The sequence below is a fragment of the Ixodes scapularis genome, unplaced genomic scaffold (genome assembly GCF_016920785.2).
Source record: "Ixodes scapularis isolate PalLabHiFi unplaced genomic scaffold, ASM1692078v2 PGA_scaffold4__175_contigs__length_147842914, whole genome shotgun sequence".
Classification (NCBI taxonomy): Eukaryota; Metazoa; Arthropoda; class Arachnida; order Ixodida; family Ixodidae; genus Ixodes; species Ixodes scapularis.
In genome coordinates this window covers 60,803,654-60,818,202 of record NW_024609879.1, presented here as the reverse complement: position 1 = coordinate 60,818,202, position 14,549 = coordinate 60,803,654, and positions in this window count along the sequence as shown.

Genomic DNA, 14,549 nt, shown 5'->3' with positions numbered 1-14,549 from the left:
GGTGAGGCAATACACCACTTCGGCCCCCGCTTCTCGTAGACGGGAGTCCTGGTAAAGCCCGACCAGGATGATTGAGTCTAGTCGCCTTTACTTCTACTATCTCCTCCGATCTTTCACTTTCACCTGTCCTGTTTCCTTCATTTCTTTCTCAATTCTCTTGCTCCGTTTTCTCCTTGTTGATGATGGAGCCTTCACAGTGCGATTTGAAGTAGGGATGGGCCACCTTCACCTGCACCTGAAATGCAACGACAAAATGTCCAAGACAACAACATAAAGCCGCATCACGGCTGAGCGTGGCGCGCGTTGGCTAGAGAAATTGTATATTCCACTTGAAAAGCGGAATAGCACAATCATCTCCACTTTTTGATCCAAGATCAATGTTGCCAGAGCGGTGTGTTGGTGATTTATTTTCTTAATGTTTTCCTGGCAAGCGCGCGAGCGAGCGCTGCATAGAGCCGTTGGCAAAACGACAAGGAATAATACTCTGGCTTTGCCAAGTAGTTACTCATACATAACAGTTTCTCTGAGCGAAGCTTGCACAGTTACTCTAACACGTAGATGTCGCGTCAGTCGCCCACGGCGACTGACGCGACATCTGCACTGCACCATAAAAGACGGGAGCACCAGACCTCCGACTTCAGTGGGCTTGGCGGCACGGAGCCAGCAATGATGCCTAATCCACTACTGTTTTTTGTACAGATTCTGCTGCTGCAGCAAGGCGTCCCCTTGGGAAACATCGCAACGCCTGACTATCACAGGACAGGCGAACTGCCAAGGTCCCGACCACCGTGCAGCATCGTCGATGACGATGAACAAAATTGGGCAGGCCAAGACAGTCGGCAAGTCACCAGCAATGCCTGCGCAAGATCACCTACGGTGATCAACTACGGACCGCCCACGGCGACTGACGTGACATCTGCACTGCACCATAAAAAACGGGAGCACCAGCCCTCCGACTTCAGTGGGCTTGGCGGCACGGAGCCTGCAATGATGCCTAATCCACTACTGTTTTTTGTACAGGTTCGTAAAAGTCGTTCCCATACTTGCCTTCAGAGCAATTGTATTGCTTTAATCGTGTTGCCAAGCCCACAGGCCTTGTGTGTAATTTCATGCGGGTGTTGGAACGTCACCCTGTTATTATTAGGACTCAGTGGAGATGTTGAGCTGAACCCTGGGCCTCATACCGAGGCACTTCTGAATGAACTTCTAGTCGGACAAAAACAGATCGCAAACGACATCCGAGATATAAAACAAGACTACGGTAGCCTTGACAAAAGATTGCAGGTTATTGAAACCTCGATGACTCAGGTTAAGAACTTTTCAACTAAACTAGACCAGTCGGTAAAGCGTGTCGAGGCTTTAGAATCATCGATTAGAGTGCTGCAAAGTAAAGTAGATGACTTTGAAAATAGAAGTAGGCGAAATAATCTCGTCATCTATGGAATAGAAGAGGACACGCCCGAGGCCGAGCAGTTATTGACAGATGAGATTGTTGATGGAATATTCAAAGCGAAACTAAATTTAGATGTCAGAAGCACTGAGCGCATTCACAGGATAGGAAGGATCTTCCCTGATAAGCCGCGACCAATCATTCTGCGACTTGGGAATTTCAATGAAAACAAAGACATCATCCGAAATGCGAAACGTTTAAAAGGAACCACAGTTTTTATTAACGAAGATTACTATAAACAGGTACGAACTATTCGGCAAATTCTCTGGGAAAGTTCACGTGAAAACAGGGCGAAGAGTGATAAGGTATTTCTGGTGTTTGACAAACTAAAAATAAACGGAACTACTTACCTGTGGGATAAACAAAAACGGCAAAGAGTAATCCTCAGAGAAGATGTATATAGAAGCATTCAGCCCCGAGAAGAATGACGACGACGTGTTGAGAATGGAAAGGCCTTTTCAATAATCAATTTAAATGCAAGGAGTATTGTGAATAAAACTGTTGATTTGGAAACTATCCTTGTCGAGCATGACCCTTTTGTTGTAATAATCACTGAGACATGGTTGATTCCTTCCCTTTCTGATTGCGAAATCGTTCCCCCTGGATATGATATTATTAGGAAAGATCGTTTGGACAGAGGGAGTGGGGTAGCCATTATAATAAAGAACTGTATCGATTATGTTGAAATAGAAGACACCCCTGATATTGAAAGCGTATGGTGCAGACTAAAATTATCAAAATCGGAGCTCACAATAGGCGCAGTTTACCGTCCTCCGGGAACAAGTCTTGACTTCGCCCAGGGTTTAAATAATTTCCTTAATAAATTACACGTTGACTCGAAAAAGGTAATAATTGCAGGCGACTTCAATGTTGGAGAGGTCGACTGGAATGCATCACTACCAGGAACTCGAGATGTTTTACTCTCTTCTACATTGATAGACATGTCTTTTTCACATGGTCTGACGCAAGTTGTTAAAGAGTTCACCAGAATTCAAGGAAATAGCAAATATATATTGGATTTGTTTTTCTTAAGTGATAGTATGATGCTATATCCTTACGAATGTAGAGTCTTGCCAGGAATATCTGATAATCTTATGGTTGTTTTATCAATGTATTTAAATGATAACCCTTCAGCGCGCTACGAGGTTACTACCTATAAAGATTTCAGTCATGCAGATGACGTAGCTATTTTAGATATGTTAGATAGTTCATATGACGCATTTCACCACTCTAGTCTCGATCGTAAAGTAAACGTCAATCAACTCTGGAAAGAGTTCATAGGTATAGCTACGCATTGCATTGCTCAACATGTCCCAGAAAAGGTGAAAAGGAACCGCACTACTAACCCGTGGATCACTAGAGACGTAATACATCAAAAACGTAAAGTTTCAAGGTGTCGGTCGCAAGTGCGCAAAACGCAGGCAGATGTAGTGCGTGACATGCTACGGTGCCTAAGCAAAGATCTTAAAGCAATGATAAGAAAAGCCAAGGATTATCATTTTAACGTAACCGTGACAGGCTTCCTTCGGCACTCGCCTAAAAGGTTTTGGAAGCATCTTTCACCTTGAAAACCTGGCGTGACTAAACTTTTAACAGATGATCGGGTTGTTTCAGAAAAGACAGACATAGCGAATGTTTTTGGAAAGTTTCTTTCTTCTGTTTTTTCTTGTGATGACGGCACACTACCCGAGTGTGATGAATTCGTCACTATACCAGCAATTCCTGATGTATTATTATCGCAGGAGGGAATTTTTTCGTTGCTTCTCGATATAGACCCTTTGAAGGCAGGGGGACTGGACCAAATTCCAAATGCGTTTTTAAAAAGGTATGCCGAATGGTCGTCCAAATATTTATTGCTTTTCTTTCAGAAATCGCTTGATAGTTCTTCGGTCCCAAACGACTGGAAGTTAGGTAAAGTAATTCCGATATTTAAGGAGGGTAATTCGTGTTCCCCGGCAAATTATCACCCCATTTCCTTAACATCAACATGCTGTAAAATACTTGAGCACATCATCTCCAAGCATGTTCATACATTCCTGGCTCAGCACGGCTTACTAAACAGCTGTCAACATGGATTCCGAAAGGGGCTTTCTACTGTTACGCAACTGACGGAAATTATGCATTTCTTTTCGAAAACTTTAGATAGTAGTAGCCAGGTCGACGTTATTTTTTTGGATTTTAAAAATGCGTTCGATAAGGTGAACCACAGAAAGTTAATGTGCAAGGTAATACCTATGCTAAAGAACGAAACCTTGTCAGGATGGATAGCGTCATTTCTTCCCGATCGAAAGCAGTTTGTTAGATTTAAGACAACTACTGGGATCTTTGTGCTGTCACTTCTGGTGTGCCACGAGGCTCAGTTCTGGGGCCGTTGCTTTTTCTTATCTTTATAGACGATCTGGTTAAGGACATGTCGGTGCACGGGAGACTTTTTGCAGATGACTGTATTTTGTACACTAAGGTAACAACCCTGTCTGACCAAAGTAATTTAAACGCTAACCTGCATAGGGTTAAGGATTGGTGCACGAAGTGGCAAATGTCTCTGAATATAAGAAAAACCGTTTGTATGTCCATCACACATAAATTAAATCTCTAGCTTATCCGTACAGCATTGATGGCGTCCACCTTGAAAAAGTAGACAATTATAAGTAACCTCGGTGTTACTATATCGAGCGACCTTCGATGGAACATGCATGTGACGAACATTGTTAAAAAAGCTAATACGCGACTTGCATTTCTACGACGGTCTTTGAAACTAGCATCTACAGAGACTAGATTGCTCGCTTACAAAATGCTGGTTCGTCCCCTGCTTGAATACGCGTCGGAAGTATGGGACCCGCACATGAAAAGCCTAATCCTTGACCTAGAAAGTGTAGAGAGACTGGCCTTGCGTTTCATTTATTCTAGATATCGCAGATTCGATTCGCCGACAGAGCTGTATGCGCTGAGTAATCTTCCGTTGCTTCAGTCTAGGCGGGAAAATAAACGCTTGAAGCTTTTTTTCATGATACTTTCTGGTTCATTGCTCATTGACCCATCACGTTACCTAACCCTTCATCAATCCCGTATCACTTGCAACAAACATTCGCGTCACCTACAAGAGTTTTCGTTCAATAAAGATTGTTTTAAGTATTCATTTTTTCCTCGCACGGTGCGGGACTGGAATCTGTTGCCAGAACATAACGTTTCTTCCAATGATCTTGAAGTGTTCCTTTCCCAGTTGGACGCAATCTAACTATTGTTTATTCTTGATTTGCATTGTTTTTTGGTGTTCCTTGCATTGTGCTTCGTTGCCGTATTATTTTACCAGTTGCTTTTACGAGTGTAACTCGTGGCCACTCCTGTCAAAGTCCTAATCAGGACTGACAGTATGTCAAATAAAATAAAATAAACATGCAGTACCTGTAGGTCTGGATTTTTAGGTGTCAGTTGAGCTGGTTGGTACATGTTCGCAGAAGGTGGGAAAACAGCTATGTGTATATCCTGCCTCCGTGTAAGTGTTTGTTTTTCTCAAGCTATTTTTCCACTTGTGAATATGTAGACCGTCGACTTGTCGGTTTTTATTTACAAGGAAAATCGACGGATGTATTTTTAGTGTACATTACTTTTTAAGATATTGGTGTATTTCGGTTGCCTGCTTCGAACGGACGCCAAAACGGTGATTGTTGTGAGAAATAGTAACTCACGACAAACTAAAAATTTTAGTTTATAAGTGGGAAAAAGAAACTGTGTTTGCTGTAGCAAAAATTGCAAGAAATTAACGTTTTTCTGCTTAAACTGATTTTTGTTTACACCTACGTTGTAAGTTAGTGTTCATTGGTGTTCCTCGGTTAAAACCGGAATGTCTGCGGCCCATGGATACTATATGCTATAGTTAGGGCTCCTTGTTTTCGGAGTTTATGTTTCGTCAAAATCGGAGGGTGTTGTTTGGAGTTTATTTTTTGCCGAAGATTCGGAGTTTATCGGAATTTATATTTGTTTGATTGCCAATTCTTCGAAATTCGGAGTTTAATTTCACAGTGTTTTATATTGAAAATAAATATGTAAATAATAACCGGATGTAAACGTATGTCAAATAAAAAATAAAACGCACTTGTATCGATTAAAATTTCTCTAGTTGAATTTGACGTGCCATTGCCATTGGCACTATTAATTTGTGCCACGACAAAAGTCGCACACAAGTATGGCTTCGATAAACGTCGATACCTTAAAATCAATAAACTGACAGAGGTAGCCGCAAGGAAGTCCGGAGTCATCTCATCAATCTATCCCGCGGCCGCGCGAGGTGGAGAGGTTAAGGATGTAATAGATAGCTTCAACTGTCCCTTTTCTCTATTTAATACAATCTCTATGGTCCATAGCTTTCACTGTTACAAAAACATACATTCTCCTTTCTTTAAATCACAAATTGGATGGCTCCAACTGAAAACCGAAAGAGTGGCTTTTGTCGTGGCCCGAATGTACAATGACCTGTTGCCCTGAATCAACCTCGACGTACGAGACAAGCGGCAAGACCCCTTTTGACAACGGTCTGAGATTTGAAAGATCATTGTGGTGTCATTTTCCCAGAACCATTCACTCCGTGCTAAACAAATTGTAAAAAAATTAAAAAAAAAGTTCTTTTCAATTTTTTTTTACTTTTTTTTTTTTTGGTACATGTTCGCATGTACCATTGGCACATAAACATTCGGAGTTTATTGGATAAATCCGAAGCCACCAAAATTTTACCGGCGGGTGTTTTTCGGCGTTTTTCGGATTTATCCGAATACCCGGAGCCCTAGCTATAGTGTACTGACTGTAAAAGCTTCGCTTGCGCCATATTTAGTTATTATGGCATATGCTAAAGCCCCTCGATGTGTCTGCGTTTGTCCATTGGTTTGTATTGCAAGTAGCGTCAAATGCGCTAGTGCACAAAGTCCGTGTCTCGAGCGGCCCTTGGAGGCAAATGGCGGCGGAGCACCCACTTGAGGCATGTGTTTTGCGCGTTTCCACAACAATGGTTGGCGGTACTTGAAAGCGTGAATTTTATCAAGGCGTGCGATCAGTGCCACCTGGAGAACGCTCCACAAAGCTGGATGCGTGTTGAGAAAGAAACCTGCGCGTGTTTCATCAATTAAAGCACCGAGCAACTCGTGATATTGGTCTTTACAATATGCGAGAGAGCTGAAAGTACGATGCACATCAGTTGCGTGACCCCAAAGGTTAATCGAGTGAGAAACTGTCTCTTTTAAGTTCAAATTACGTTTAGGGTGTCTTCTCTCATTGAGCAGAGCATCGACGAATACGCATGTGGACATGCATGTGCCGCATGTTCGTGAAGAAGCCTTGACAGGCCTGCAATTCACCTTTTCTGGGTGACGAGCGCCGTCTGGGGAGCTGCCTGGGAGCTGGGACAAACTACAAATGGAGGGCAGCCCAACATGAGTCCACCCGTCAGAACACATTGGGATCGTGCCGTTGTATCGGTTTTCATTGCTTTTGTACGCCCTTTTCTACCGATACTCAAAGAAGAATCGCCAAAAAATCGAAATATGAACCAATATATTGGCTGGACATGGTGGTTACGAAAAACGGTGCCTGCCGAAAATGGCGACAGCGGAAAGCAAGGAGGTGGTGGGTGGATGCTCTGAATCTAATAAAAAAAAAGTAAACTGTACATGCTTTCTCACACGAGCAGAGACATGGATACAGCCAGGAGCCCTCCTTGAAATCGTGTGTTCTCGACCCCCAGTGGTAGGCATTTGATCCCCGCTCTCTTGTTTCATACTTTCGCCGCCAGGCCGCAAAACGTTTTTTTGAGCAGTGCGACACGCGGCAATTTCTCTTAAAATGGCGTCTTTGCTGCAAGGTTCCGCGATATGTTGTAAAGCTCCTAGAGCCCTCACCATCCATGGCAAGTCAGCGCCCTTGAGGAAGCTGTTATTCCCCAGTGTTGAACCGGCCTTGACTTTGGCGCAATCTGCAAGTTCAATTTAATAAATTCAGTATAATGGAATACAGATTTCACTATAGAGTGAAGCGGAACTGATAGGTTGTCGAAATTTCACTCTAGACTTAGAGACCCCACCTGGAAGCCTTTCGGCAAGGCCTAACAGTATTGTATTCATTTATCGTCTCCCTTTCTCCTTGGCGGCAGGCGCCTGCGGTCACGCCGCCGCCGTGGCCACAGGGGGAGGGCGTCGGGGTCTTTCTTTGCCCTCAACAGTTTTGTTTGCGGTGTTTTGGTTAGGGTCGCAAACCCACCCGTGTTAGCGTCTTGGGGGACAGTAGGTTGTTCCCCCTGCGGGGTGTTTGTGGCTTTCGGTGCCGGGGGGTATCTGTGTTTTTGTTTCGGAGGCGTCCGCCGCATGTCAGCCTCGCCGGGCCGGGTCGGGTTCCACCCCGAGGGACCCGCTGTTGTGGCGACAACCCAAAGCACTTGGGAAACTGCGAGGCGTTCGGAACCGGCGCCGGTCTGTCTACGACCGCTTGGGAGGGGACTCTACGGAGCTGTCAGTGAAGGGCCGTTGGAACTTGACAAATGCCTGTGACGACCCCCGGCTGTTCATTGGGCAATGGGCCCCACGTGCCTTTCACGGGTTTTAAAGCTATTGGTTAACCGATGCCAGAGAGAGAGGAGGTGAGGGTCCTTAAAGGGATACTCCACCGTTTTTTTCATTGTCTCCGATTTGCTTGAAATTTTGCTAAACTAACCAACAAACATTGCTAAAATAGTATCCCAAATATTAGGTCGAAATATTGTTTTTTCGCGAAGTTATTGAATTTACAGTTTTTGGTCTTCACCATGTTTTTCAAACTGAAAGTCTCTACTGGCAACAATGAAAAAGTGACGTCAGTGGAAGGCAGGGGTTAACTTTTTGGACTACAGAAGTTGTTCCCAACGGATTTGAAGCAGTTTCATGGTGTCAAATGAGTGCTTTGGAAGCTCGCTCCCGTATCCGCGCTCCAGCACGGAACAAATGATTGGCATATTAAATTTTTAGACGACTTGCTCGACTGGCAAGCCTGCCTGCCACTGACGTCACGGCACTGAAAAGTGCGCGAATATTTGAATATTGGTTTCTGCACCATTTTCATTTGCCGATTTCACAATACCTATTATGAATTTCGCGATGCTAAATAGCATACCGGAAAGGCTAAAGGCCGGGGAGTCAGAAAATATAGTTAGTTGAGGTAGCTCAAAAAATCGGTGGAGTATCCATTTAAAGGCCGATGCCCGAGCGCGAGGAGCAGATTTTGACGGAACTTTGGGAGTTAATTGAGGCATCCTGACCCCAAAATATCAATGCCCTACTTTGTACATTGCCAGTGTGCATAGTTTGTAACTGTAAATAAACAGTTGGAATTCTAACTCGCTGAGCTTCCATCGCCTGCGGAGTACCTCATCGACCGCCGGCCATGCTCAACCATCGTAGGCCCAACCCCAAAAAATCTACGAACAGTTTCTCTCCAACACGAGGGAAATTTTCCAGATTGAGGTAATATTCAACTTGCTAGTCTGAAAAAAATTTTGGGCATCGTATATATCTTAAATTTTTTGGACGATTATGATCTTATTTCGAAATACCATCGAATTTTAGCGGCTTTGGCTACATTTAGGCTACTCCCTCCAGACATTTGACGGCTTGTTGTGCGACCACCTAGAAACGCTGAGCACTCGAACAACTTTTGTTAGCAAAATCTATTTTCGTCCGACTTGTCCGGTGAAAGCTATGGAGGTAGGGATCAACCAAGTGGAAGCTTCTGAGAGCGCCGCTGTGCCATCTTGAGAAAAAAAGAAAAAAGACTGGGTACAAGAAGAAATACTGCCATGTCCGGAGATACGGACTTACCATGACTAATAATATATCGTGAAGTGCTGTGCACGAAATGGAAGTTACTGTGCGTCCTGTTGCCTTCCCTGTGTTCGAGTTCGAGAACTCTTGCTTGTGTTACACCTTTCGTTTTGAACTAACTATTACAAAAGGCGCTATTGAAGTCACAGCAGTACCATGTTCTAATGGCGTGCATAACATCAAAACTGAAGATAGGGTTTCATTCGTCAGTTTGAATCCCCTGGTAACACTTCCCGTCGCCATATTTGCTTTGGTTGCGGTTTTGGCCCGATGAACTCATTTTTGGAAAACGTACGCGAGGCATAAGGGCTACATAATATATCTCTCATCGTAAAAATGGAAATGCTGCAAGAAAAACAACACCACCAACAACAAATATTTAGTATTATGTAAATATTTAGGCAAGCGAGAAACATTTCGGCAGGAATAAGAAAATTTCGGGCGTTTGCAGGAAAATTCTGACTTTCCGCAGTGGCAGCCCTGGTGGCAATCGATATGCTGCGAGTACTTCAGTTTTAGACGACATAGTATATTTATCATAAAGCTGTGAGAGTAGGATGAAATTGTTTCATATATAGCTCGTTATGTGAGTGATTATACGATAGGTGACTTTTACGCTTAATCATATCTTACCGTCTGGATTTATAGTGAGGTCTTGTCCCATGGCCATCTGTCAAAAGAAACACCGAATTAGAATGATACAACTGACCATCTAATACTCCATGTGACCATGTATGACTACAACACCTGTGATAAGGCAAACAGAAGCTGAAGGGATAGCTGTCTTTTCATATCTTCGGCTTTATCGTGATCTGAAATATACAAAAAATATATAAAAGAAATATCACTGTAGATATAAATTGTGTGTAGTCTGACGAACGTGTTGGTTGAGTTGAGGAACTCCGACAGAATAGGACACACGTGGGGCGAGGAACGACGTGGTATTTCAATGTACTCTAGGAAGTGATTGTTTAAATAAAGTATACGTCGTCTCTCGTCCCATATGTGTCCTATTGTTTCAGTGTTTCTCAAATAAATTACACCTAATTATGCTCTCACGTTTTGATAGAATATAATGACACGAATGATAAAACAGCCATATTCATGCGCGGAATTTCGCAGTCTTGTAATAACCCTTAAAAGCACATTATACGGTTCCTGGAGTAATTTTAAGACCGCGCAACTAATAAAAAAGACAGTTGTTGTAATAGAACAAAACTCCGAGACGCAACGCGTGAGAATATGTTTAAAATTAAAAAGTTTGCAAATAAAAGCAAGAAAAAAAAGAAAAAAAAACTCACAAAGTTAAAATTTATGTATGTCTTGAATAACCGCCCAGAAATAATCTAAACGTGAATCTTGCTAGACCAAGCTGTTCCTCTCATCGTCCACCATCCTGTTTTAAGGGACGACATGTTAGCTCAGACCGTTCACATAGCTTTATGCTAAACTCGATATAGGGACATTATATTGGCATGATTTTCATCATTAATTTATTACGCAAAAGAACGTATATTGTATGTTTTTCCCGGTTATGTATCAATATTTATTTATTGTTTATTTATTTATTATTTATTTATTTATTTATTGACCTTGAAAGCCCGTTCCTGGGCATTACACAAGGGAGGGTTGTGAATATAATTTGAAAATTTTGTAAAATTATAATTACAGTAAAAACAAAGCATAGTACGCGCATACAATAGTGTCAAGAGTAAATATACACATTTTAACACAATTCTAAGCCTAATTTATACGAAGGCACTCAATTTTTCATGAAATCTAGATGTGTTAGTTTCTGTGGCAATCTCATTTGGCAATAAATTCCATTCTGGAATTACAAGCGGTAGAGTGGAATTACCGAAAAACAAAAATAAAGCATGAATCAATTCAAGTTTGCTCACATTGTCGACTCTTGCGGAACCTCTGTCCGGGGCGATTACGAAGTGACGCGACGCTGGTATATGAAGAATACTCTGAAACAATGTACCTTAATGCTCTGTTTTTGAGTGCTCTGTACATTGTTAATAAGATAATTTGAAATGGCGGGCCTAATAATGATGCCTATTCAAGTTAATATCTTTCCAGGATTGTGTAGGCTAACCTTTTATATTCCAGAATAACTGATTTTCAGGTTGCGTCTTAGATAGTCAGGTGTGCGATTAGTCTTCGAAACAACTTCTTTAATGGAACTGTTTCATGTGAGATCGGTGGTGAGGTGGTCCTAAATACTTATACGATGTACAATGATCAACGGTAGTGCTGCCACGATTGTAAGAAAAACTAGAGGAGATGGTACTACGATTGAATGTTAGTAACTTGCATTTTTTCATGTTAAAGATGATCTGTCAGTCATGGCACCACTGCTCGATAATATACAAGTTACTTTGCAATGTTACATGGTCACCTGGGGTTTGGATGAATCTGTAGGTTCCCAAGTCGTCTGCAAAAAGGCGCACAAAAGATGATAGCAAGTTTGTTAATTTATGTATATATATATATATAAATATTAAAAATAATATTGGACCCAGTATGTTCCCTGCGGTTCCATATATGCAAAAATAACAAAATTAGCTTTTTTGATACGAAAAAAAACAATGTTTGATAAATTATATTTCTGTGCTCGCTACGGGTCGAAATAGACCATCACTTTCAAACATTGTCATATACTTGAGCGTTTTTACTTCACCGCTAGTGAAAACTTCATTCGTAGACAAAATTCAACTCGCGAAGAATGTAAAAAAGTCATTCTCTCCCCTCTTGCAGCTAGGAGAGGGAAGTCAGGACTTCTCGTCGGCCGTGCCACGCGAAGAGAGCGAAGATGGGAGCCCTGGCGTCCCGCAAATGTTTGCGCGACGAAGTGAGAATCTTCGTGTCGTCTACTTAAAATATTTGTTTTCAAACATTTATTACTCGCGTTATGTGAAATCTCATTTTGGTAGTATCCAGTTGCTACGCGTAATGTTGGATGGTTTCAGAAACTGTCGCCGCAATTACGCATCTACATTACGGATCTCCGAGCACTGGTGACAATCGTCAGTGGCATCCACGCCGGCAACCACGACGGCTGTGAGAATTAACCACGTCGCACCTCCATCCTCAGGTACCTGACGGCGCCATTCTACCTGCATTGCGCGACCATGCTGCTGCTATCGCTTTCGTTTCTTCGCACATTGTGGGCAAAAAATACGACTTTTATTCCTTTACGAATCGCTTTCATAAGAAAAAAAATATTAACCTTTTGTCGAAGACGTTATAGGTCGTAAAGATGATTATTTTGAAGAGCAGAAATTGTATTTAAAAAAAGCTTATTGCAAAACACTTTGCATACGCCCACTCCGCAATCATTGTGCTAGATACTTAGGGGAAACAAAATCAGAAAAATTAGATTATTTTTGGAACATTATATTAGCTGAGCAGTGTTGTTGTACTGCTCATAGCAACCACTGTAATTTTATTCGCAACTATACTACAGAGCTGACACTTTGTTTTCACCCCCTACTATAAATAGCAATCAGCAATTTACCCTGCAGATTTGTCATTCGATCCCAGGGGCTCAAAAGTTGATTCTCCCAGGTAGTGTCTCTTTTTTTAATTCAGCAAACACTCTCGTGTTAATGGGCACTCAGACGGTTGTCATCTAAGTGTTTTTTGTTAATTACATGATTGTTTTCCTGCCTTATGGCGCCAAGTAAAAAAGATGGATCTTGCTGCTCAGGTATTACTTTTATTTATTATTTATTTGCAAATATTGCCAGACACCTAGACGGTGTTCAAGGCAAGGTGAGCACGGTACAACAAGTACACTGCTGAATGAAGGCACACAAATAATAATATAACAACCATAAGCTAAATCGGCAATACAACGCAAACTGACAAGAGCATACAAATAATGAAGAAAAACCCCAGCAACACTCGACGATATTCAAGACACACAAAGCAAACTTATTCTATGACAATAAATGATTAGTAACTGCCGCGACAAAACAAGATCTGAGCTGATTAATAACGGTTAGAGGTAATTTATTCCATTCATGAACAGTCCGTGGTATGAAGGAGTATATAAAAGAGCCCTTTTTAGATTGTGGCACTCTAATGGTTTTCTTGTGTTTGTTGCGTGCCTGTCTGGATGTGTTGTATTGCATGTATTTTTCGAATGGAAGTTTAATATGGCCATTAACTATGTTATAAAGAAACTTAAGGCGATTAATTTTCCTGCGTGTTGAGAGACGGAAGTCAGCTTGTCGTAACGGTTACGAACAAAACGCAATGCTTTGCTCTGAATTCGTTCTAGTTGTTGCATGTTTTTGCTGTGTATGGGTTTCATACCAAGTCAGTGTATTCTAGTATTGGCCTAATTAAATTTGTGTATCCTGGTAACATTGTTTTAGGTGTACAGTAGGTTAATTTTCTTAAAAACCGCAGTTTCTACGACGCTCTGACGTTCCTAGGTCGGACGCAATGACAATACCAAGGTACCTGTATTCTCTAACAGCTTTCAAGGGGACACCATTCACGGAGTCTGAAAAGGGCCTAGATTTTTTTTTCTTTTTTGGTAATAGTCATCTGCACAAACCTTTTACAGTTCAATGTCATTTGCCAGTTGCAACACCAGTCATAAATAGAAGCAAGAGAGTTGTTAAGCATTTTTTGGTTTTCAACACTACCTATCTCTGAAAACAGGACACAACCGTCAGCGAAAACTCTGCGCGCACTGAATAGGCAGACATGTTGTCAGGTAATTTATGAATACCAAAAATAGCAACAGGCTGAGTACAGAGCCTTGCGGCACTTTTGATAAAACAACTTTGGGGGATCATGAAACATCGTCTATGTGAACAAATTGTTGACGTTGAGATAAGTAAGAGTCCAACCACCGTAGAATTTTTTTATTCTTAAGCAACTGTCTTAATTTGTAAAGCAGCCTTGGATGTGAGACGCAATCAAAAGCTTTCGTATGAGTGGTGAAACAAGTGTCCTTGGTGTTTCCAGTTTAGAGAATCGTTGATTTTATATCAAGCCATTCTCGTAACCCACCGTCGGTTCCATTTGTCCGAATTAACAATCTGCAGAGATTGCGAAGTCTGCCAACTGCCTTGAGAATCGTGACGGCGAAATCATTGCTGGACCTCGCTGCAAGCTTCATATGGCCAGCGTAGTAATCGTCAAGCAAGAGTTTGAGATGTTTTATTCTATCATTTTGCTGTTTAGTCCTGAACATCGTGTATGCAGTTGTAAATAAACCGACGAAATGCTTATGAGTTTAG